The 25,617-nt window shown below is 41.6% G+C and overlaps 1 long non-coding RNA gene across 1 annotated transcript in view; it reads right to left on the bottom strand.

Moving 5' to 3' along the window:
• Positions 1-3,005: 3,005 nt before the first annotated feature.
• Positions 3,006-25,617, bottom strand: part of LOC127371889 (uncharacterized) — a 44,781-nt gene continuing 22,169 nt past the window's right edge. The window contains exon 2 of the long non-coding RNA XR_007886473.1: positions 3,006-3,549. This is a non-coding gene — a long non-coding RNA (uncharacterized LOC127371889). The remainder of the gene's footprint in view (positions 3,550-25,617) is intronic.

The following is a 25,617-nucleotide window of genomic DNA, read 5'->3' as shown; positions in this document are numbered from 1 at the left end:
TGTTATTTGTGATATTGGATATATCACAAATATAAAATACAATCATACTCAATATAAAAATATAACAAAAATATATATCAATGAAAATAAATATCCTCCTACCTTGTCCAACGCAGAAAAGGAAGACCAAGAGTAGTTTTCCGCCAAAATGAAGTCCTTGGACGTTAAGTGGCAAAGCGCATCTGGCGTTGCATTACTGCAACCTTCTGGATGTTAGCAATATTTCAATCCCAATTCACTTAACTTAATTTTTTTGTTATTAAACAACACATTAATATTTTGTACAGATAATGAGAGACATAATTATATGGACTTTGGACTATTAGAAAACAATATTTTAACCTAACAAATACATGTATTTTAAATAAAGTGAAAATAAAAAATTAACATAAATAAAATGTCACAACTCGCCACATTCATTTTTTTTGGTGTACAACGAAATATAAGTACGAAAACATGTATGTCATATTCCATTTCTGCCAAGAGATCTTCCTAAATGTCTGTAGTGAATGTTGTAGTCCTGCTTGAAATTACCTTCTAATCCACTGTGTCCAGACTGAAATTTCAATTAGGAAATGGCTTTTGTCACATTTCCAATTTGCAAAAACATAACAAAAAAAAACTAAATATACAGGTGGATGGCCACACACTTGGAGCCCTATTTTTACATTCCCTCTACATTTCTTGTAGTTTTGTGATTTTTGAAGTGGAGGTCAGGTTGTGTATGGCGTACATTGTCAGAATATTACAGGATTATTCTGAGATGCTATGGAAACACTGGTGTTGTCGTAGTCACAATAAACGTGCCACATCTCATTTTCCACACTCCTTTAGCTTGAGCCTCACTATAATCAATAAGAATAACCGCCTTAATTTCCCATGTAGCCTTCTGTTATACTCCACTGCACACCATATTATTCCATACATAGTGACTTTTCTAAATTGTGAGTAACACCTGCATGTAGTGGAAATCAATGTCTAACCCACAGAGTGGAAAGAGCTGTTATTTTAACTCCACTCTAAGAACGGCTGTACATGAAACATGTTCATTAAAGTGTGTTCCAATACTGTGAGCTCCTTCACACCTACCAGAGTCTTAAACAATGACCTTTAGGGAGCACCAGCAGTACAAAAAGAATGAGTTTATTTTTGTTAATGTTTAATGAGAACAAAGTAAATGTCATAGCTTGATTAATGGACTTCTTAAATCCACAAAGGTGGAAGATGATAAAAAAGTGCTTTTTCTTTCCTTCATTTACAAGTCTTTTACACTCTGCAAATTAAATATTTTTTTCAAGGAGAGTTTCTGCGATGATTGTCCTGACTGTATTCTCTAACAGTAAGACCAAAGAGTCCTTGCCAGTGGTGGACTCTTGCTAGTTGAGGGGCAGGGGCCAAAAAAATAAAAAGGGCACCAAAGGTGTAACACCATAGATGCATCACAACTTTGTTTTGTGAAACAGCTGTTTCACCATAAGTGCAACACAACATAGCTCTGGCTATTTACAGCACCCAGTTTATCTTTAAAGTGTGTACCATTTAGGAGGATCTATTGTCAGAAATATAATATTCATAGGTATGTTTTTATTAGTGTATAATCACCTGAAAATAAGAATCATTGTGTTTTCATTACCTTAGAATGAGCCGTTTGTTAACAGCTACATGTTAGATCCCCATATATCATCTCAATTGTTAAGGTCCAGTTTGCAGGATTTAGTAAAGTATGTGGTAGTAGATCCCAACTCCTTCGCTTCACACTCCTCTTCCAAGCACAAAGGAGAGACTACAGTGGCCTGAATTTTATTTTATCAGAATCCATTTCTACGGAAGCCCTAAAGGGCCATGCATTCATACATTTTATTTCCTTGTGATAACGAGTTAATTTCATTTGTTTTCCCGAGATAACGGGATAATTTTCTCGAGATCTCGAGATAACGAAACTTTGTTTTCCCGAGATAATGATATAATTAATTCGACATCTGTTAACACCTTATGACTCTGTTACATGAATGAATCTGGCCAGCCCCCAAAGCCTGTAAACGACCTCTTCGGCATACAAGCTGCAGTTCACGTTGAGGTCAGTTAGTATGTACGTACAAAAGCTGGTATCAGAGTGGAATCAGGTTTAGTCAGGTATACATTGTGGTGCTGAATCATCTCAGCAGTGAGAGCATACAGCTACAGTAAGCCCAGAGTGGACCATCGCCGGCTGAGGCGAACAGACACGGTCCTTCTTTGCTATCGGTTGAGGCTGTGACTTTGTCGGTCAAAGTTTACCAAAGTTGAACTCCTTTGCAAGGAAAAGAGGTGTGACCTAAAGCTATACACTTTGTCACACAGTACTACAGTGAGGATGACCTTTAAGAAATCCCCTGGGACGAGCTGATGCTCTGCCTGGTCATTCAGTGCAAACAGTCTCTGGCATGTGTTTCGTATTGGTCTCTTTAATATACTTGTGGAATGTGAAATCATCAATGGTTTTGGATTCTGATGGTTGATATCAATGATCATTGTCATATTGCGACCAAAACCCTGGACCTTACCTCAGATTCTGTGAAAAGGTGTTTAAAATAATGCCTGAGAAGTTTTCACAGTGCACAATGCACATAAAGGAGGTGGTTTGTTTAGTAGAGGTATCTTTACTTTTACTGAGTGCAGAAAATTGCACAAGTTCACAAGTTCACCAGTGGCATAGTGCAAAATTGCAAATGGAACTGTACTTGTATAGCGCCTTTCTAGTCTTCCGACCAATCAAAGTGCTTTTACACATTGACCCTTTCACACACATTCACTCAGTGATGTCAAAATCCATTGAACAGAAACTAACGCATTCATACACATTCACACACAGCATTGGGAGCAATTTGGGGGTTCGGTATCTTTCTCAAGGACACTCCAACATGTGGGGGGAGGAGCCGGGGATCGAACCAACAACCTTCTGACTAGAGGGCGACCTGCTCTTCCTCTGAGCCACAGTCTCCCCTGTCAAGTGGGAATGATTTCAATTCAATTCAATTCAATTTTATTTGTATAGCGCCAATTCATAACAGAAGTTATCTCAGGACACTTTTCAAATAGAGTAGGTCTAGACCGAACTCTTTAAAACATTATTTACAGAGACCCAACAGTACCACCATGAGCAAGCACTTGGCGACAAGGGCAAGGAAAAACTGCCTGTTAAAAGGCAGAAACCTAGGACAGGTCCTTCGGCTCTCGGTGGGTGGTCCTCTGCCTCGACCAGTTGGGGTGAAAGAGAGAGAGAGAGAGACAGAGACAGAGTAAGAGACAGACAGACAGGTGCACAGCAACAACAGTATTGGCAATGGCAATCTAGCAGGACCATGGCAGGAGGCTCCACCAGGATCGATAAGAACCTGCAAGACGAGAAAGCACAAGAACTCCGGGGAAGAAGTGAAGTTAGTAACATACATTAATGGGACATGAATGAGTGCAGAAAGAGAGAGGAAGAGAGGAGCTCAGTGCACCATGGGAAATCCCCCGATAGTCTAGGCCTATAGCAGCATAACTAAGGGATGGTTCAGGACTCACCTGATCCAGCCCTAACTATAAGCTTTATCAAAGAGGAATGTCTTAAGCCTACTCTTAAATGTGGAGAGGGTGTCTGCCTCCCGAACCACAACTGGAAGCTGGCTCCACAGGAGAGGAGCTTGGTAACTGAAGGCTCTGGCTCCTGTTCTACTTTTAGAGACTATAGGAACCACAAGTAGCCCAGCATTCAGAGAACGTGGTGTTCTAGAGGGGTAATAGGGTACTATGAGCTCTTTAAGATATGAAGGGGCCTGACCATGATATATATAGGTGAGGAGGAGGATTTTAAATTCTATTCTACATTTTACAGGGAGCCAGTGCAGAGAAGCTAGTACAGGAGAGATGTGATCTCTTTTTCTAGTTCCTGTCAGTACTCGTGCTGCAGCGTTCTGAATTAATTGGAGTGTTTTAATGGACTTATTCAATTCAATTCAATTCAATTTTATTTGTATAGCGCCAATTCATAACAGAAGTTATCTCAGGACACTTTTCAAATAGAGCAGGTCTAGACCGAACTCTTTAACATTAATTACAGAGACCCAACAGTACCACCATGAGCAAGCACTTGGCGACAAGGGCAAGGAAAAACTGCCTGTTAAAAGGCAGAAACCTAGGACAGATCCTCCGGCTCTAGGTGGGTGGTCGTCTGTCTCGACCAGTTGGGGTGAGAGAGAGAGAGAGAGAGAGAGAGAGAGAGAGAGAGAGAGAGAGAGAGAGCGACAGACAGACAGACAGGTGCACAGCAACAACAGTATTGGCAATGGCAGTCAAGCAGGACCATGGCAGGAGGCTCCACCAGGATCCATGAGAACCTGCGAGACGAGAAAGCACAAGAACTCCGGGGAAGAAGTGGAGTTAGTAACATGCATTAAAGGGACATGAATGAGTGCAGAAAGAGAGAGGAAGAGAGTAGCTCAGTGCACCATGGGAAATCCCCCGATAGTCTAGGCCTATAGCAGCATAACTAAGGGATGGTTCAGGACTCACCTGATCCAGCCCTAACTATAAGCTTTATCAAAGAGGAATGTCTTAAGCCTACTCTTGAAAGTGGTGAGGGTGTCTGCCTCCCGAACCACAACTGGAAGCCGGTTCCACAGGAGAGGAGCTTGGTAACTGAAGGCTCTGGCTCCTGTTCTACTTTTAGAGACTATAGGAACCACAAGTAGCCCAGCATTCAGAGAACGTAGTGTTCTAGTGGGGTAATAGGGTACTATGAGCTCTTTAAGATATGAAGGGGCCTGACCATGAAGAGCTTTATAGGTGAGGAGGAGTATTTTAAATTCAATTCTACATTTTATAGGGAGCCAATGCAGAGTAGCTAGTACAGGAGAGATGTGATCTCTTTTTCTAGTTCCTGTCAGTACTCGTGCTGCAGCGTTCTGAATTAATTGGAGCGTTTTAATGGACTTATTGGGGCAACCTGATAATAAAGAGTTGCAGTAATCCAGCCTTGAAGTAACAAATGCATGGATTAGTTTTTCTGCATCTGTCTGTGATAGTATGTGTCTAATTTTTCTAATATTACGTAAATGAAAGAAGGCAGTCCTAGAGGTCTGCTTTATGTGGGAGTTAAATGACAAATCCTGATCAAAGAGAACTCCAAGATTCCTGACAGTGGTGCTAGAGGCCAAGTTAATGCCATCTAGAGTGACTATATCTTTAGACAATGAGTCTCTAAGGTTTTTGGGGCCAAGAACAAGAATTTCGGTTTTTTCTGAGTTTAACATCAGAAAATTGCAGGTCATCCAGGATTTTATGTCCTTAAGACATGTTTGTAATTTAGATAATTGATTAATTTCATTGGGTTTGATTGATAGATATAACTGCGTATCATCTGCATAACAGTGAAAGTTAATGGAGTGATTCCTAATAATGTTGCCTAAAGGGAGCATATATAAAGTAAATAGTATTGGTCCAAGTACAGAACCTTGTGGAACTCCATGACTAACTTTAGTATTTATGGAGGATTCATCGTTAACATGTACAAACTGAGTACGATCTGATAAGTATGACTTAAACCAGGTTAGGGCAGTTCCTTTAATGCCAATTTGATGCTCAAGTCTCTGTAAAAGAATATCATGGTCAATGGTGTCAAATGCAGCACTAAGATCTAATAATACAAGTACAGAGACAAGTCCATTGTCAGAAGCAGTCAGAAGGTCATTATTAACTTTAACCAGAGCTGTCTCTGTGCTATGATGAACTCTAAATCCTGACTGAAAATCCTCAAATAAACTATTGTTATGTAGAAAGTCACACAACTCTTTGGCGACTACTTTCTCCAGAATCTTAGAGAGGAACGGGAGGTTAGAAATCGGTCTATAGTTGGCTAAAACCCCTGGGTCAAGAGTAGACTTTTTAAGAAGGGGTTTAATTACAGCTACTTTAAAGGACTGTGGTACATATCCTGATAATAAAGAAAGATTAATCATATCCAGTAAAGAAGTGCCAATTAAGGGAACAACTTCTTTAAGCAGCCTAGTTGGGATCGGGTCTAACAGACAGGTTGATGGCTTCGATGAAGAAATGATTGAAGTTAACTGATGAAGATCGATAGCAGAAAAACAGTCTAAATATACATCTAAGTTTACATTGACAGAAGTCCCTGAACTTGGAGAGCCACTGATAACTGTTGATGGCAGTTGGTGATTAATTTTTTCTCTAATAGTAATAATTTTATTATAGAAGAAGCTCATGAAGTCATTGCTACTTAAGTTTATGGGGATATGTGGCTCGATAGAGCTGTGACTCTCTGTCAGCCTGGCTACAGTGCTGAAGAGGAACCTAGGGTTGTTCTTATTTTCTTCTATTAGTGCTGAGTAATAGGCTCCTCTGGCATTACGGAGGGCCTTTCTATAAATCTTAAGATCATCTTGCCAATTTGAGCGATATTCTGATAATTTGGAAGAGCGCCATTTCCTTTCAGATTTCCTAGCTATTTGCTTTAACTGGCGGGTTTGGTGGTTATACCAAGGTGCTAGTCTCCTATGTTTTAATAATTTCCTTTTTATAGGAGCGATAGAGTCTAATGTTGATCGTAGTGAGCCTGTAGCACTATCGACAAGATTATCAATTTCAGGGACTAAAGTTGTTATAGGACTCTGTTAAATTCAGACATGGCATTGAATTAAACACTGAAGGAATCTCCTCCTTAAATTTAGCTACAGCACTGTCAGATAGACATCTGCTGTAGGAAGTCTTGCCTAATGGCTTATAATCTAATAGTATGAATTCAAAAGTTATTAAATAATGGTCAGATAGGAAAGGATTATGTGGGAAGACTATTAAATGTTCAATATCAATGCCATATGATAGAACACGGTCAAGATGTGATTAAAACAATGAGTTGGTTTATTTACACTCTGACAGAAGCCAATTGAGTCTATTAATGAGATAAATGCATTACTAAGGCTGTCATTGTTAACATCCACATGAATATTAAAATCACCCACAATAATTACTTTATCTGATTTAAGGACTAAACTTGATAAAAACTCTGAGAATTCAGATATAAAATCAGAGTAAGGGCCAGGAGCACGGTACACTATAACAAATAGAACTGGCTGCAATGTTTCCCAGTTTGGGTGAGAAAGACTAAGAACAAGGCTTTCAAATGAATTATAATTTAGTTTTGGTTTAGGGTCCATTAAAACGCTCGAATCATATATGGCTGCTACTCCATCTCCTCGGCCGGTGCCTCGAGGAATGTGAGTATTAATATGACTGGGGGGGGTGGATTCATTTAGGCTAACATACTCCTCGTGGGACAACCAGGTCTCAGTAAGACAAAGTAAATCAATATCATAATCTGATATTAATTAATTCACTAAAACAGCTTTAGAGGACAGAGACCTGATATTTAACAGTCCACATTTCATTCTCTTATTTTGTGCTACTGAGGAGTTGGTTTTAATTTTTATTAGGTTTTTATGTTTAACTCCTCTTGTTTGTATTTCTTTAAATAATTTAGGTGGTCGGGGGACAGACACAGTCTCTATGGGGTTTTGAGTGGGTGACTGTTCTAAAGAAAGCGTGTAAGACAGCAGCTCTGCTTCCTGGTCCAAACTCTGGACTGTCAGGTTTTAGAAATAAACGTTGCCATATTTCTAGATAAGAGAGCCGCTCCATCCAAAGTGGGATAGATGCCGTCTCTCCTAATCAGACCAGGTTTTCCCCAAAAAGGCTTCCAGTTATCAATGAAGCCCACATCGTTTGCTGGACACCACCTCGACAGCCAGCGGTGGAATGACGACATGCGGCTATACATGTCATCACTGATCACATTGGGCAGGGGTCCAGAGAAAACTACGGAGTCCGACATAGTTTTAGCATAGTTACACACCGAGTCCACATTCATTTTAGTGACCTCCGATTGGCGTAAACAGGTATCATTACCGCAGACGTGGATAACAATCTTACCATATTTACGATTATCTTTAGCCAGCAGTTTTAAATAGGATTCGATGTCGCCCGCTCTGGCCCCAGGGATACATTTAACTATGGCCGCTGGCTTCGCTAACTTCACGTTTCTGACTATCGAGCTGCCAATAATCAAAGTTGGTTCCTCAGCGGGTGTGTCGTTGAGTGGGGAAAATTTATCAGAAACGTGAATGGGTTAGTGGTGAACTGTGGGCTTCTGTGGTTTAGTCTTCCTCCGTTCAGTCACCCAGCCTCCCTGTCATCCAGGCTGCTCGGGATCTACCGGGGGAACTACCGAAGGACGGCTAGCAGAAGCTACCTTCGGTCGGCCCGCACCGGCTACTGGGGGCTGGCTAACTATAGCGGCTAAAGACATCTCTGTGGTGCGGTGCCATTCCTCTAACTTACCAGCACAGTAAAAAAACTACACTTAATACATGTACCATTATCAATAAAGGAGGCAGAGGAATGACTAAACATCTGACACACTGAGCAGGACAGAGCAGAGGGAGAGGGAAAAGCCATAGCTAACTGATAATGATAGGAGTGGTACTCGTCCGGATCGCCTACCTTCACCTGTACGCCAGGACCGACCAAATCCCACTGGCCTGGTTCATCCGTCTGCCACTCATCCGGTGGACCTCAACTCCCCTTGTCCATTGGCTGCTACGGCCCCTTGGGTCTCCCCTGCTGCCGCTGCAAATGGGCAAATGTCTTCTACGCGCAACCCGGCCTGCGCATCACCTGCAGTCTCTCGGGTCCAGTCCTCCAGGCGGTCAGACCTCCACGCCCAGGCTCGGTGTCCTCCGTCGGTGCTTGTTGCCGGCATCTCGATGGTTCGACACGTGGCAGTATTTGGCGGCCGGACTTTCTGCTATCCTGGTGCCCGCGTTAAGGACATTACACCCAGCGCTCTACAGCAGATTAACAACTACAACTCCGCCACTGCAGTCATCGTCCAAGCTGGCACAAATTACATCAAATACCAGCAGTCAGAGACTCTCAAAGAGGAGTTCATTCATTTTGTGGACAGTCTGCTGGTCACCGGGAAGCAGGTAATTATTTCCGGTCCGCTCCCCTCACCTCGTTTTGGTAACATGAAGTTTAGTCGCCTTCGCCAACTCCACATCTGGCTCAAGGGTTGTTGTCTGACCAGAGATATTCCTTTTGTTGACAATTTCCCCGCCTTTTTATTTCGGACTCAATTTTTTAAGCTGGACGGCCTCCATCCTTCACTGGAAGGGTCATGCCTCTTATCCACCAACATTGAACTGACTCTGCACTCCTGTAAAGCCTGTATATCTTGACCTGCAATGAGTCCATTTAACTGTACCCCCCCAGGCTTTTACAGTATTCCTGTCAGAATTATGCCTAGATTTAAAACCCACTACTCTACCCACTCTGTCTCTTCTACGGCTAGATCTCATAATTTGGTTACGGTTTACTGTGGTATTTCCACTCCAGCTAAACCTCTTATCCCAGTTGCCTGTGCTCTTCTGAATGCACAGTCTATGGCTAATAAATCCTTCATTCTCAGTGATCTTATTACATACCATAAGCTTGATTTTATGTTTCTTACTGAAACCTGGCTAAAACCTGGGGAGTGCTCCCCGCTTGACTAACAGGCCGGGGTGGGGGTATTGCAGCTGTCTTTAAAAAATGTTTTACTTGTATTCCACTTAGCCTTGGCTCTTTTAACAGTTTTGAAATTTTAACTTTTAAAATTGTGCGTGAAGACCTCATCTGCTGTATAATCATTTACCGTCCCCCCAATTCCAACTCCAGCAGTGGTTTCCTCACTGAATTCTCTGACCAACTGTCCTCTCTCGTGCTCAAAGGATATTATAGCTGGTGACTTTAACATTCATATTGATAAAACTTCAAATCCATTTGCCACAGACTTTTTAAACATTTAAAATCTTTTAACCTTGTGCAGCACGTCTCAGGCCCTACACATAACCGTGGGCACACCCTTGACTTAGTTTTTACTCTGGATCTGTCTCTTAGTTCCCTGAATATGCATGATTTTGTCTCTGACCACAAATGTATTACTTTTTATACTCATTTTATAACTGCTTCACTATCCCAGAAACGTATAATCCAATCTTTAATAATCAGTCTGCAGCCACATTCTGTAGCCATTTTTCTGGTCTAGCTAATTCTCCTCCTCACTTTCTCAACATTAATGATCAAATTAGCTGGTTTAATAATTTATGTACTTCAGCCCTTGAGTTTTCTGCTCCATATACATCCGGGGCTGTCCCAGTTATAAATAAAACTCCCTGGATCAACAACAATATTAGACAACAAAGAAGGGAATATAGGAAGGCAGAGCGAAATTGGAAAAAGCACAAACTTGAAGTCCAACGCCTCTACATGAAGGAACTACTATTTAAATTGAACTAGACTATTAAAGATGCGCGAGCTGCCTACTTTTCTGATCTGATTGTTAGCAATAAACATAACCCAAGGTTTTTGTTTACTACTATCAACCAGCGTGTAACTCCATCTCCTCCTGCTATCCAGGCCTCCTCTCCTGCTGACTGAAAAATTCCTGTCTTTTTTCATTGGCATGATCGATGGTATAAGGTCTCATTTTCCCCTCACTGTTCTTCCCCCTGCAATGATCAGTCATCCTATTTTACTGTCTGATTTTGCTCCGATCTCTGTTTCTTCTTACCTATTATTATTATTTTTAGCACTTTTGATTACGTTTTTGCCCCCCTGAACATACACGAAAAGTCAATTTTATTTGGCAAAGTTGTCAGGCCTGGTGAAAAATGTGATATTCTATGCGTCGCTTTCGGGTTGGCCACTAGGTAGCACTACTATCATAAAAAATGCTTTTAGGCTAATAACTTCTGCATAGTTTGTCGCACATTCAAAAACTTTGTATCCACGCGTTCGGTGAATAGAGCTGAATCTCCCCATATAGGCCACGCCCACTTCCACCTATAATTTCTCTCCGCTAGAGCATGAAATGTTCATAAATTACTTGTCCGTGTTCCCCCATGCGCTTTGTCCGATTCGCACAAAACTTTTCACGTTGCATCTGAGGACCCTCATAATGAAAAAGTGATTAAAAGAATTTTGATATTTCAAAAATCCAGCACGTTATAAAATTAGCACTTCCTGTGTTTTTTCGTCAAAAAAGGAAGTGGACCATTTCTCCACATTGGTATGTCCGATTGACACCAAACTTGGGTCCATAGTTCCACATGTCTTCCTTAGGCATCCTGCACAATTTCAGGCCATCCCCACAAGGTGGCGCTGTTTAAAATGAAGTTTATATCTCTACAATGGTATGTGTGATTAAGATGAACCTTGGTACGATGCTTCCCTATGGCTCCCTGAGGCTCGCTAAAAAATGTGTCAACAATCACTGTGCGGAGACCATAATAGTTATGAATATGAAATTCACAGGGCACGTGTAGAGTGGTGCCTGAATCTCACATACCAAAAATCGTATTCGTCGTGTTTGTAGTGCCCCCTATAGGATAAGAAAACAGCAGCCCCGGCGCCACGTTTCACCGATATGTACGAAACTCAGTAGGGACATGTAGCATGCCGGGACGTACAAAAAAGCCTCTTGGACCGATACCCGAAACCCCACAGGAAGTCATTTTGATTTTCACTTTCACGTTGTATTTGAACAAACTCCTACTAGTTCTACCTACTTATCGGATATGCTTCAAAATTTGTGAGTACAGTCAAAAAATGGTTCTGATTAAAAGTTGTGCTATTTGTGCATGTACGTTGAAGGGCGTGCCCTCCAAGTTGGCCATAGTGAATTCCGTGCGCATTTTCGGTGAATTTTTCGCGTTGTATTTGAAAGAACTCCTCCTAGGGAATTTATCGGATCTACTTGAAAATTGGTCAGTACCATCAAGAAATGGTGCTGATTAAAAGCTGTGCTATTTGTGCATGTACATTAAAGGGCGTGTCCGTGGCGTGGCATCAAAATCAGCCATTTTGATTTTTTTGGTCATTTTCTGTGATTTTTCACGTTGTATTTGAACAAACTCCTCCTAGGGAATTTATCGGATCTGCTTCAAAATTGGTCAGTCCAGTCAAAAAACGGTCCTGATTAAAAGTTGTGCTATTTGTGCATGTATGTTGAAGGGTGTGTCTGTAGCGTTCCATCAAAGTTGGCCATTTTGAATTCTGTGGTCATACAAACTAGATGAAAAGATGAGCTATTTCTGACTGTGCGTCAAACCGCTAGCCAGTGACGACTTGTCGAATTCAACCAATTCGCCATAAAACAATACTCATAACTCCAGTGTGCAATGTCCAATCTCCAATAAACTTCACATATTCTGAAACAGTCCTAGTCTGAACACATCCTGACAACTTCAGTGTACATTATCTGATCTCAACGAAACTTCACGTGTTTGATAAGAGTCCCGCCCTGAACACGTCTACATGACAATATTCAGACATAGAGATAGCGCCACCTACTGGCAAGCGCTGCATGGCGATTTTGAGCTGATTTACGTGAGATTTTCCTGTCGTGGTCCGAGTTGCGTGGAGTGCGAGGTCCCGCCCAACACTGCTTGCAGCTTTAAGTCTTCTTGATCTGACTGCAGCCTTTGATACCATCGATCACGCCATTTTACTGGATAGATTACAGAACTGGGTTGGCATTTCTGGTACAGCCTTAAATTGGTTTAATTCCTACTTGACTAATAGAGTCTTTAATGTCTGCATTAATAATCATGTTTCTTCTTCCGCTCCCCTGCTGTGTGGTGTCCCTCAGGTGTCGGTTCTTGGTCCAGTTTTGTTCTCCCTGCACATGCTTCCTCTGTGTCATTTGTTCAGCTTCTTCAATGACATGTCATACCACTGTTATGCAGATGCTAAGAATCTGGGTATCATCTTCGACCAGCATATGACATTTGACCTTCATCTCACAAAACTTGTCCAGTCCTGTTTCCTGCAGCTATGAAATATAGCAAAAATCAAAAGATTCCTGTTCTCCAGTGATCTGGAACAATTAATTCACACCTTTATTTTCTCCCGTCTAGATTACTGTAATTCCCTCTACACGTCCCTCAGTCAGGCTTCCTTAAATCGATTACAGTTAGTACAAAATGCAGCCGCCAGACTTTTACCCAGAACCAGCCGTCGGTCCCACTCCTGTTCTTGCCTCCCTTCATTGGCTTCCTGTAAAATTCAGAATCAACTATAAGATCTTACTGATTACATATAAGGCACTTCATGACCTTGCTCCCAGTTACATTTCAGATCTCCTTGTTCCTCATTCCACTCCTCGGCCACTCCGCTCCTGAAATCTCTGCCTTTTATCCGTTCCACGCTCTAACTGTAAATCTAAGGGCTCTATCTTGCACTCAGCACAATTGACTTTGTACACTGGCGCTTGTATAATTCCTATTTTGCACTCGACGCACATTGGAATTTTCCCTCCACCGACGCACGTTCTTAAATTAGGGAATGAAGTTGCGCTCCGGGGGTCTAAAGTCAGTTGTAACCCAGGTTACTAGGCCCTTATTAGAAGTCCAGTCTATCAGTTAGTTGATTAGATCAAAAAATTAATAAATTCATATTTTCTATGTGACAGATAAATACATAGAGTTTGATTTAAAATAATCTTACACGAAGTGAATAAATAGGATTTAGGATTAAAATCTTAAATATGTCAATAAATAAATTAATAGATTATAAGAAATTAATATAAACGGGTTATTCATGTCTGTTTACAAATAATATTTTGTTTATTTAAAGTGTGGTGAATGTGCCTTTCTGAAAGTGTGAAAGATTCGGGTGACATTGGGAGTTCACGTGATGTAACGTAGCGTTACCAAGGAGACGCCATCAAGGTGTGCGTGCTGTCGTGTTTTTCTCTCTCTCTGCCGGACCAACGTCAAGGTGGCGTCATGCTAACCTGTTGCTGCAGATATCACTGTTTTGTGTAAGAGAGCCAAATATTCCAACGTCTTCCCAACGTTAATTTTATCGTCGGTGCAGAGAGCGAAGCTTTTCTTCTTGATTAGCGGACCGTGTGTTTTGTGACAGACGAAGGAGAACGTGAGTTGTGTTTATTAGCAGCATGGCGCTAGCCCGTGCTATTAGCCACATTTACTCCGCTAAATTCTGTTTTGAGGTTATACGTTACTGAACTCCCGTGTCCCTGTCTCTTCAAAAAGTGAAACCTGGACTGATGAGAGCTGTGTTCTGCCTTGTACCCGGAGTGTGTGTATATGTGATGCTTGAGCCTCTGGTGAGTAAACTTTACTGAAGTTAGACTGATAAATGGAGTTGGAAGGTGCAATTGCTAATGTTAATAGGAATTAACGAGGCATTAATTTCATGTATGTTGTGTCAGAAATATGTTTCTGTGTTTTATATTACGGTGTTTTGTTTACCCCCACTCTGTTTCTCTGAGAGTGAGTGGCGGGGAGAAAGAAATGTTAAGCATTTTGTCTCATGTTAATAATGAGAAATGTGTTCAGTTCATTTAATGCACAGTAAAGAGTAGTTAAAATGATTATCAGGGAACAATGTTACAATATATATGTATAAATATGTGTTCATATGCATTTATTTACATTTAAAAGGATATTTTCTTTATATGAATATTTAAATAACCCTCTTTTGGCCTTTATAGGCCGGGTCTTATTTTCTTTGGTTGGATTCCTGGGTTGAGATCTGCATGAAGATGACTTCTTCTTCTTCCGCTGGGATTTCCCCCATTCTTTAGAGGTAGAGGGGAACCTCAGTGGTAGTGGCGAGCCGCCCAAACAGAGACTGTGATTATTCAGTGATTGAGTTTATTGAGAACTGTGTTGATATCTCATGTTATGTGGACAATTTAAATTTGTTTTTTTCTTATTCTCAATTTTATTTCTTTATTCAACACAATATAACATACTTAAAACTTACCTGTTGGTTGTGTGAATCCTTTACTCTCACTCAATGCAATATTGCTAATACCCCTTTCTCCTGTAGCGATCTAGACTTCTGATTTTCTGGTCCACAAGGTAATTAATGCACTAATAAATAAACATACCTGTATCCCCCAGTCTTAACCATTAACAGTTAGAGCTGAGGCGGGTTACACAGTGGTGCTTATTCAGATGCTATTTTAAGGGCGCAGACTTGAGGGGATGTGCTTGAGAGGCAGCAGCAACATCGCCACCAGGTCAAGACGGGCATTAATACTTTGCCGCATCCCGGACAGCTCCCGCTGCAGCATGTCAAACCCGGTTTGCTGCAGGAATGGGTGGTCCTCCGGCGTGTAGTGGGTCTGGATCCTCTGCACCTTGGCGTTTGCGCCGCTCCCTGCTCAGCTGGCCCTTGCGCACTGCTCGGCCCGTGCGCACTGCTCCCGAGGCCAGGGTCTTCTTCCTGCGAAGCTGCGTTACATTGTTTTGATTTATTGTATGGCTGTGTTACATTTATTTCATGTCAATAATGTCACTTCTCGGTATTTTACAGCCCTGACGAGAACGTCGGTCTCCTCGGCTGTGAACCGCTCCTGGCGTGCGCCTGGCAAATCCGCCGTTATAATAGCAATCCGCCATGGAACAAGTGCGCCTGCTTTTAAAGGGAATGTGAGATGACGCTCTGATTGGTTTATTGCACGTTACACCCAAACCACACCTATGACTAATGTAGCTACTTCAGACCAACCCATTTTAGATTTGCGCCGGGCGCAAGAGTCATTTATCCCACCGGCATAATAGCAACAGCGCCCGAGATCTGCCCACGAAGCTACTTGCGTTTTGCGTTTGATACTTGCGTTTCAGATCGGCAAGATAGAGCCCTAAAGGTGACCATGCCTTTGCTGTTTTAGCCCCAACATTGTGGAATAGTCTTCCCCAATCACTTAGATTCACTGAATCTGTGGACTGTTTTAAGCGGCTGCTCAAAACCCACCTCTACAGGCAAGCCTTTTTATAGATCTACTTGTTTGTTTTCTCTTCTGTCGTGTCTATTTTAATTTATCCCTCCCTTTTGTTTTATCTTCCTTTATTTGTTTTTACATGCTCTCTATGTTTGTGTTTGTGTGTGTAATGTTTTATTTATTTGTTGTTTGGAAAGCACTTTGGATCTCTGTGTCAAAAAGGTGCTATATAAATAAAGTTTCACTTATTTACTTCCTGCGGCAGCTGATGAAGTTCAACCTGCCAAAGACAATGATGGTGCACTTCTACACCGCCATCATCGAGTCCATCCTCACCTCATCCATCACCATCTGGTACGCTGCTGGCACTGCCAAGGGACAAGGGCAGACTGCAGCGTATCATTCCATCTGCTGAGAAGGTGATCGGCTGCAATCTGCCATCCCTCCAGGACCTGTATGCCTCCAGGACCCTCAGGCGTGCAGGCAAGATTGTGGCTGACCCCTCCCACCCTGGACGCAAACTCTTTGAAACACTTCCCTCTGGCAGGAGGCTGTGGTCCATCAGGACCAAAACATCACGCCACAAAAACTGTTTATTTCTGTCCTCAATAACAAGGCCCAGATCCCCCACTGACACTGACTCTTAAACCCACCCTGTATATATGCATTACATTAATACACTCCCGTTTTTTGCACAGTTTCTTATCTTTATTTATTTATATTTTAAAAGTACTTTTTTGTGTGTGATTGTTGTGTGATTTGTATATTTTTGTGTGATTGTATATTTTATGCATCACTGCAGCAAGACTAATTCCTCGTATGTGTAAAAACCTACCTGGCAATAAATCTGATTCTGATTCTGACTCTGACTGCATTTGAGCACCAAGCATCATCAATGTCATTAGAGCTTCCCCCTATCATCCTGCTCAGAGCAGGTGTCTGTAATGATGTGGCCACAACTGTCTCTGATTGCCCATTGTTGTTGTAAGCCTACCATCTGCAACATCAGGATGCACAGCCGTTGCCATAGTCAAAAGTATCCTGATCAGTTGTATTGAACAATTCAAACCCAATCAGATATCATTCAATGATGTTTTCAGCAATAAAGCAGAAAAACTGAAATTTACTCTGATGTGTGTGTCATGTATCCTCATGCTAGCTTTAAAACTGAGCCCACTAGAGCCTCTGAAAGACAGTAATGTTGGCCGCAATTGTAATTGTTGCAGAGTTAAAGAGGTCACCATAACTCCTGAAAGTAGGGGGACAAAATAGTTATGAAAAATGACTAACAGGCAGAAATTCAGGATTCAGGGCTCATTACTGTGGGATTGCCATCACACACTTTTTAATGGACTTAATAAACTGACAAAGTACATGGAGTAGGATACAAGTACAGCAGTTTAAACAGCTTGACCCATTAATCAGGAAAAAATGCCCATGCTGATTGTTATCAGTTACTTCTTATACAAATCAATTATAAGATCACTTCCTGAACAGATTTAACAATCAGATAAAAGGATTTATGTGTAGTTAATCTAAATCATGTGTTCATACCACAAACAAAACACCAAAACAAGAAAACCAAATGTTTCCTTACTGGGAAAACTGCACCAGGGTCCATTTCAACAGAACTGGTTAGAAAGATTTTGCTGATTGTGTGTATCTAAGTCAAATTTGGGCACAGACATATCTGACAGAGATTCTACTTCAACTCTTTTCCACATGCTGGAATATTTCTGGCTTGCCTAAGGTTTAATGATAAAGAATGTGGTGTCTAGAAGCAGTGGACATCCAGATCTAATGAGTTAAAACCAGTGAAAGCATTTGCCACCATTTGGGAACAGTGCGGGAGGCATTTCAGCCAATTTGTTGATGAAGATTCTCGGAAGAGCCGTAATAATCCTCTCAAATTAAATTAAATTTGTTTAATTAGAGGAGTGTGCTTTGCCCTAATTATGGGCTGAAATGCATCATAGACTACCCAGTGTTTTGTTTTTTTTTAAGTTCATCAGGGACTGCTCATGCAGGCCTTGTGTTTCAAGGCTTTCGGCTGTTCTCTAAATGCTGTGTATCCTGCAGTTCCAAATATTATTCACAGTTGACTTGGATGCATTCACAGTGAAATGCATCGTGTGTGATGCCAAAACATTTCTCCCTGTCTCTCTTTATCACCCTTTCTTCTTCCCTTTGCTTCTCAGTCTTTGCAGTTGGCCATTGGAAAGGCCATCTAGTGTGATTTGAAACTGCATGAGAGTTACCCTCCAGGTTTAGCAACCAATCTAATCCTTGTAATCATGGATTGTACTCAAAGCCCTTTTTCCCAGTGGTATAGAGGGGTGGGTATGGGGGGCTGGGAAGCAGAGAGAACACGCTCCACGCTTGCAAGGAGCTGTGACCCATACAGCATTCAATGCACTGCTTTATTTCTCCACCTTTTAAGAGATATGTGCTGGGAGAGTAAAAGTGACAGATAATGTTTCCAGCCTGTTCTGGGATATGCATGCAACCGATACGAAATGACAGGTGCATTTCCCAAAAAGAGAGCACATAATGTTTTTCTATTTAGCACTTGACAGTTTGCCTTCATCATAACATGAGCTTAAGGGCTTCTGAAGCAGGGTGATTATTGCCGGCCCCCAGTGCCTCTCTACCCAGGAATTGAATCCCTTTATGGAGAGATGAAAGCTGTTAAAAGGCCTGCCTTAAAGGATGCAGACAAATCAGCATACTAAGTGAATTTTATATGTGCCATTTCTCTGAACTCAATCTTTGAAATGAGAGTAAAAAATGTCCTGCCTTTTCCTCAAGTGCGACCTCACCTGACTCAGCTTTTATGACGTTATAACGTTTATGAATCTGTAAGACACTGCGGATAATGTTTAGTGTTACAGTCTCTCCCTACATTCTGAAATATTAGGTGCCCTGCAGGATGTCATTATAACTGTACTCAGCTTTGATAATAACACTCCATATGTACGACAGATTGAGGAGGCTTTAGAAACTTATTCAACGCAGTAATAAATTCCTCTTAAGCTAATGCTATTTAAAGAACAATGTTTATATTTTGGAGTAGAATGTATCCAGGCACAGAGGTGGCTGATTGAGGGAGCTAAAGGCCTCAAGTCTTAATCCTCAAGTTAAGACGTTTAAGAGGTTTCAATACAAGATGTGTAGTGGTAATGTAATGGCAATTTTTAAGAACCTATACAACCCTTTGACCTGGTCATTGTAAAACCATACGCAACTGTTAAAGAGACTATTTTATGCATGTAACCTTTAGCCCTGTTTCTAACTACACTCTATGTACAAGTAAACAGCGGGATGTTGAGACTTCACTAAGAAGCCAAGGACATGATCATCTCACCACACATCTGTTTGTTTACTGTCCCAGAACTCAGGAATGTGTAACTGTGTTAGAGTGATGCTCCAACAGGGATAAAACCATACTGCTTCTTCCAATCTCGGCTCTTTCAGACTTTCACATACGAGAGTGTTTGACGGTTGCGTTGAGACCATTCATGGATGACTTGAATAAAACCTTACAGAAAGACAAGATCATATGTTTAATTAAATGTTTTATTAAACACATTTCCACCACAGTAACATTATAGATACCAGTCAGTTTCCAGGGACAACATCCCAGATGATGGCAGGTTACATTTTCTGTTTTTCCCTCTCATACCCTCTGGCTGCTCTTCTTCAACTGTCAGTGATTTACAGATAGCTTTACCCATTATCTGTACTTTAGCTGCTAACTGCTGATGAAGCTACTGTTAACTACACTGAACAAAACGCAACACTTTTGTTTTTGCCCCCATTCATCATGAGCTTAACTCAATGATCTAAGACTTTCTCTATGTACACAAAAGGCCTATTCCTCTCAAATATTGTCCACAAATCTGTCAAAATCTGTTAGTGAGCACATCTCCTTTGCCGAGATAATCCCTCCACCTCACAGGTGTGGCATATCAAGATGCTGATCAGACAGCATGGGTATTGCACAGGTGTGCCGTAGGCTGGCAACAATAAAAGGCCACTCGAAAATGTGCAGTTCCATCACATAGCACAATGCCACAGATGCAGGAATGTCCACCAGAGCTGTTGCCCGTGAATTCAATGTTCATTTCTCTACCATAAGCCGCCTCCAAAGGCGTTTCAGAGAATTTGGCAGTACATCCAACTGGCCTCACAACCGCAGACCATGTGCAACCACACCAGCCCAGGACCTCCACATCCAGCATCTTCACCTCCAAAATCGTCTGAGACCAGCCACCCGGGTAGCTGCTGCAACCATCAGTTTGCACAACCAAAGAATTTCTGCACAAACTGTCAGGAACCGTCTCAGGGAAGCTCATCTGCATGCTTGTCGTCCTCATCGGGGTCTCAACCTGACTGCAGTTCGTCGTGGCAACCAACTTGAGTGGGCAAATGCTCACATTCGATGGCGTCTGGCACTTTGGAGAGGTGTTCTCTTCATGGATGAATCCCGGTTTTCACTGTATAGGGCAGATGGAAGACAGCCTGTATGGCGTTGTGTGGGTGAGCGGTTTGCTGATCTCAACATTGTGGATCGAGTGGCCCATGGTGGCGGTGGGGTTATGGTATGGGCAAGCGTGTGTTATGGACGACGAACACAGGTGCATTTTATTGATGACATTTACTTACCGTGACGAAATCCTGAGGCCCATTGTTGTGCCATTCATCCCCGACCATCACCTCATGTTGAAGCATGATAATGCACGGCCCCATGTTGCAAGGATCTGTACACAATTCAATTCAATTTTATTTGTATAGCGCCAATTCATAACAGAAGTTATCTCAGGACACTTTTCAAATGGAGCAGGTCTAGACCGAACTCCTTATAACATTTACAGAGACCCAACAGTACCACCATGAGCAAGCACTTGGTGACGGGGGCAAGGAAAAACTGCCTGTTAAGAGGCAGAAACCTAGGACAGACCCTTTGGCTCTAGGTGGGTGGTCGTCTGCCTCGACCAGTTGGGGTGAGAGAGAGAGAGTGAGAGAGAGAGAGAGAGACAGAGACAGACAGACAGTTGCACAGCAACAACAGTAGCAACAACTACACTAAGAGTAGTGACTGATGATGATGAATGAATGAATTCCTGGAAGCTGAAAACATCCCAGTTCTTGCATGGCCAGCATACTCACCGGACATGTCACCCATTGAGCATGTTTGGGATGCTCTGGATCGGCGTATACGACAGCGAGTTCCAGGTTCTGCCAATATCCAGCAACTTCGCACAGTCATTGAAGAGGAGTGGACCAACATTCCACAGGCCACAATCAACAACCTGATAAACTCTATGTGAAGGAGATGTGTTGCACTGCGTGAGGCAAATGGTGGTCACACCAGATACTGACTGGTTTCCGGACCCGCCCGGACAGTGAAACTGCACATTCTCGAGAGGCCTTTTATTGTGGCCAGCCTACGGCACACCTGTGCAATACCCATGCTGTCTGATCAGCATCTTGATATGCCACACCTGTGAGGTGGATGGATTATCTCGGCAAAGGAGAAGTGCTCACTAACAGATTTTGACAGATTGTGAACAATATTTGAGAGAAATAGGCTTTTTGTGTACATAGAGAAAGTCTTAGAGTCTTTGAGTTCAGCTCATGATGAATGGGGGCAAAAACAAAAGTGTTGCGTTGATAATTTTGTTCAGTTTAGTTAGCCATGCAGATAGCCATCTTCTTAGGTTACTCTGTCCGGACTGGGAACTCTACATTACTTTAGTTAGTCTTTGGATTATTTTCTGTAATGTGGAGGAAACTTGCTTGTGAGATAGAAACGCTTACATTCATCAGCTAGAAATATTACATTACTTTGTTTTCAACAAACAAAACTGTATTATAATTGTCCATTACATTATTTTGAGATCCATGAGTGTTGGGAATCTTTGCTAATTAGAGACTTTTTCAGATGTTTTTTGAATAAGGATAAGGTAGATATTGATTGTACTGATGGAAGTAGATTGTTCCAAAGATCTGGTCCTCTGTATTTCAATGAATATTGATTTAGGTCTGACAATAGAGAAGTAGTATTGACAGGATTCTCTTATATAGATTTCAAAATAGAGGTCAAGTTTTCATAAATATTAATTTACTATAACCATTGTTGTACTTGCTGTAGAAAACAATTGTCTTTAAAACTAAGAATATTAGTTTTATACACTCAGCTCATTCTGCAAGGGTTTTACTGCTTGTCTTTTTTTCATACTGTTGTAGGTGCTATGATAAATCACAGAGGTACAATTTGTTGGTATAACAGTGGTTTAACTTGATTAGTCTAATCAATTTTAATTTTTAACTTTACCATGCCATCTCTCCAGCCGTCTTTCGGGTGTAAACATACCTGAGTGGACGGTTACTTGCTTGAGGCGCACCCTCTCTCAGCGAAACACACTCTTCCAACGCACCGACACAAAATGAAACTTCTCCAACTTTCCACAGACTTCCAGGAAAGCACCACTCTTCCTCGCCCAGCCTTCCTCATCAGCCCTCTCAGAGGGCCAGGTCGTATCAAACCCAGTAACTGCCATTTCGGCTTCACAATCAACCTGAGCACATGCATCCCTCCATCCCAGCATTCTTTTCCCTTCTCTCATTTCTTTTCTTTTATAATATCTTAATTAAATGTTTGTATATAACAGGATACACAAAAAAGAAACAAAGAGCAAAACAAACAAACAAGCAAATAAAAACAACAACAAAAATACAGGGCATGTTTAAAAATAATAATTAGGTACACTGCTGCATCACTAGCCTTAGCACTAGCATCTTAGCACAAATTCTAAAAAATTAGAGGTGGATGGCACTCTATGAACTTCCTTGCTGGTCAGGGTCAGTGTCATATTTAGCAAGGTGAGCCAGAAATGGCTGCCATATATCCGAAAATATATTAAGATTGTCCATCATGCCGTATCAAACTTTCTCCATATGTAAAATACCAGTGAGCTCACTCAACCAAGACTTAAACTGAGGCACAGTTTCTTACTTCCAAGCGTAAAATCACTTTCTTTGTAATTACCATACCATACATAATTATGCTCTGTACCTAAACATTGTGTTTAAGTAGCGAAGGAGAAATCCCAAATAATGCAATCTCCGGAACAGGTTCAAACACACAGTCGCACACTTCAGAAAACCACTTAAATATATCACACCAAAAATTATACAGTTTCAGATATGTCAAAAAAAATCGGTCACATTAAGAGGAAATGGTAGGAAAGATTCTGTACAATTTGGTTTTTTAATAATGAAGCCTGTGCATCACCTTAAATTGGATTAACTGGTGCCTGGCATTAATAGAACAAGATCGGGTCGTACTTCGGCTTTCCCACATGCATAATAATTATCTAGCCTCAGCATTGCCTTCAGCACGCCCAATCCTCCCTACAATCTCCTGCGTCACCCACTCTCAGACGACAGATTCTTGCCTCTCATAACGTCAACATCGCCCATTTAATTCTGCGCGCTGAACTTAACATCTCTCATTTTGGCCCATTTTTTGATTTTTGACCTGGTCCTCCCTTCTTTCCGGGTCTCCTCTCCTTCCCTGTTAATATTTAACAATAATTAATCTTTTATGGCAAATTCTTCAAACGTATATGCAATCGTTTGTTCAAAATACCGGTTTGCCTCTTAGTCCAGGCAAGCAGGAAGCCCTGCAACAGTTAAAAGTTTTATTTCAGAGTCATCATTGTAACATTAGTTTACAGACGCATACGCGTCGACCTCACCATTCAAATACATCTGTCCACATGATAATGGACCTGTACTTGTATAGCGCCTTTCTAGTCTTCCGACCACTCAAAGCGCATTACACTACACATGCAACCCTCATATATCCCCAGAGAACCGCTACCTGCACACGTCACTTCGTCACATCGGCAAATCCTGTCCAAACCAGGAATTTCCCCAGAGCCATACTCAAGGGCGTTCACTTGCATCAGAGCCACATTCACTGCTTCCAGGCAGTTCTTCTCGAACATATCACACGTACATCTGTGACGACCTAAACGATATAAAAAAACGGCATGCTTATGAGTCGATTCAAAGTCTCACAACCCACTCGGTTCCCTTTTACCATCGTGCAGAACCCCTCCATCCATTCATCCATCCGCCAACAAACCTTCATCCCTCGACCTTCATCCTTTCTTCCCCTCATCCCTCAATTCATCCCACAACCCTTAATCCCTACCCCTCACCCCTTCATCTCTCATCGCCCTGCAGTCATCTCATTTCCGCTCAAACTTACTTAAGCACACCTTATCCGTTCACTCACTCCTTGACTCATTTTCCACATCACCCAGAGAGTAAGGAGCCAAGAGAGTGTGAATAACGCTGTGCCAGGAGTTTTGTCACCTGGACATCGCGCATCATCAAGTTACAGTCACAGGTGACCTTGTAGGGGATACACTACTTTTTCATTAGAAAGGTAATTAATCACTGGGGATTAATAATACACTCGTAAATGGGGCACCACCTCTGTTGTTTAGCTACTGGTATAATCCGGAGGAAACTATTCCACAGATCTAATCAAATCAATTTCAAATCAATTTATCAAATTTCAAAATCTATATTTAATCTCAATAATTCTGAAGTAGTGATTTCTTTTACACGATTCATCGATTTCCCCGCATCAAATCAAACCTGCACAGACAACGACATACGGTTATATATGTTTATTAACTAAATTAATGAAGAGTAAATAACATGAAATGATAATGAGAACAAATAACAACAAATAACAGAATATGTGGACAGTAAATGAATTATTAATATTGGGTGATTCAGGAGCGATGGTGGATTTTGCGATACGGCAGTAACCTTAGAATATTACGGGAGTAAAATCTAAGACTACGATGCTCTAATCGAAAATTCTTCTAAGCTTAAACTATGGGAATCAAAGCTCACAGACAGACACCAACTCTTGGGAAGTGTGTGGGACCCCGGCAGTGTATGTGGGTTTCAGCCTACTTTGTTGTAGAGATGGAGGGACTTCAGGATCTTTCTCCTCCGGCTGGTACTGCTCGGCTGCTGTTCAGAATCACAGGTCCAAGAACGTGTCGTCACCGATACCAGTGGCAAGCGCTCCAGTCCAAGGCCCAGCGCGGCTTGGCGCTTTGAGTGCGTTGGAGGCAGGTAGTCTGGAGGATAATGTCTTTGTCCGGCTGAAACGTTTATACGTCTCCTTGAGCGGTCAACCACGGTGATGTCCTTCTGGCTTGTGATCAATGTCTTAAGAAAAGTTCCTCAGAGTGGTTGGTCTTTGGCTTTGATTATGAACTAATCCAACTTCTGGTCTAAAACAACTGTAGGACGAAACGCTGGCCTTGCGAATCCTCTGTAGTCACTAAGTCCAAGAATTAAACTAAATTATTTTTCTGTGAATCAGGCGACAATACTTGACAAGATATATAAACTAAAAAAAACTTATAAAAGAATTAACTTTGTTCGTGTCTTGAGCCTTCAAAATAAAAGAAGTACTTCAGCGCCGCAAATTATTACGTGAGGAAAAATTCAACACGTGTCTCAAACGAAGTAAAATAACGTACGAAATCGAAGTAGAACGAAAGTAAATAACGAATGGATCCAACGTAGATTTAAGAAGAGAGTTTTGCAAGTGTAAAAGTAAGAGAGAAAAAACAAGACCGGAGTCTATATTATATATGTTTTAGTCTGGAGGCGTATCCGGAAAGGCTAATCGCGTCACTTCCTTTAGCGATATTTCGATATTCGTAATTTTATTAACTCAC

Source organism: Dicentrarchus labrax, unplaced genomic scaffold (assembly GCF_905237075.1).
Source record: "Dicentrarchus labrax unplaced genomic scaffold, dlabrax2021, whole genome shotgun sequence".
NCBI classification, from domain to species: domain Eukaryota; kingdom Metazoa; phylum Chordata; class Actinopteri; family Moronidae; genus Dicentrarchus; species Dicentrarchus labrax.
Note: the sequence above shows the minus strand (reverse complement) of the source record. Positions and strands in the feature narration are given on the sequence as shown.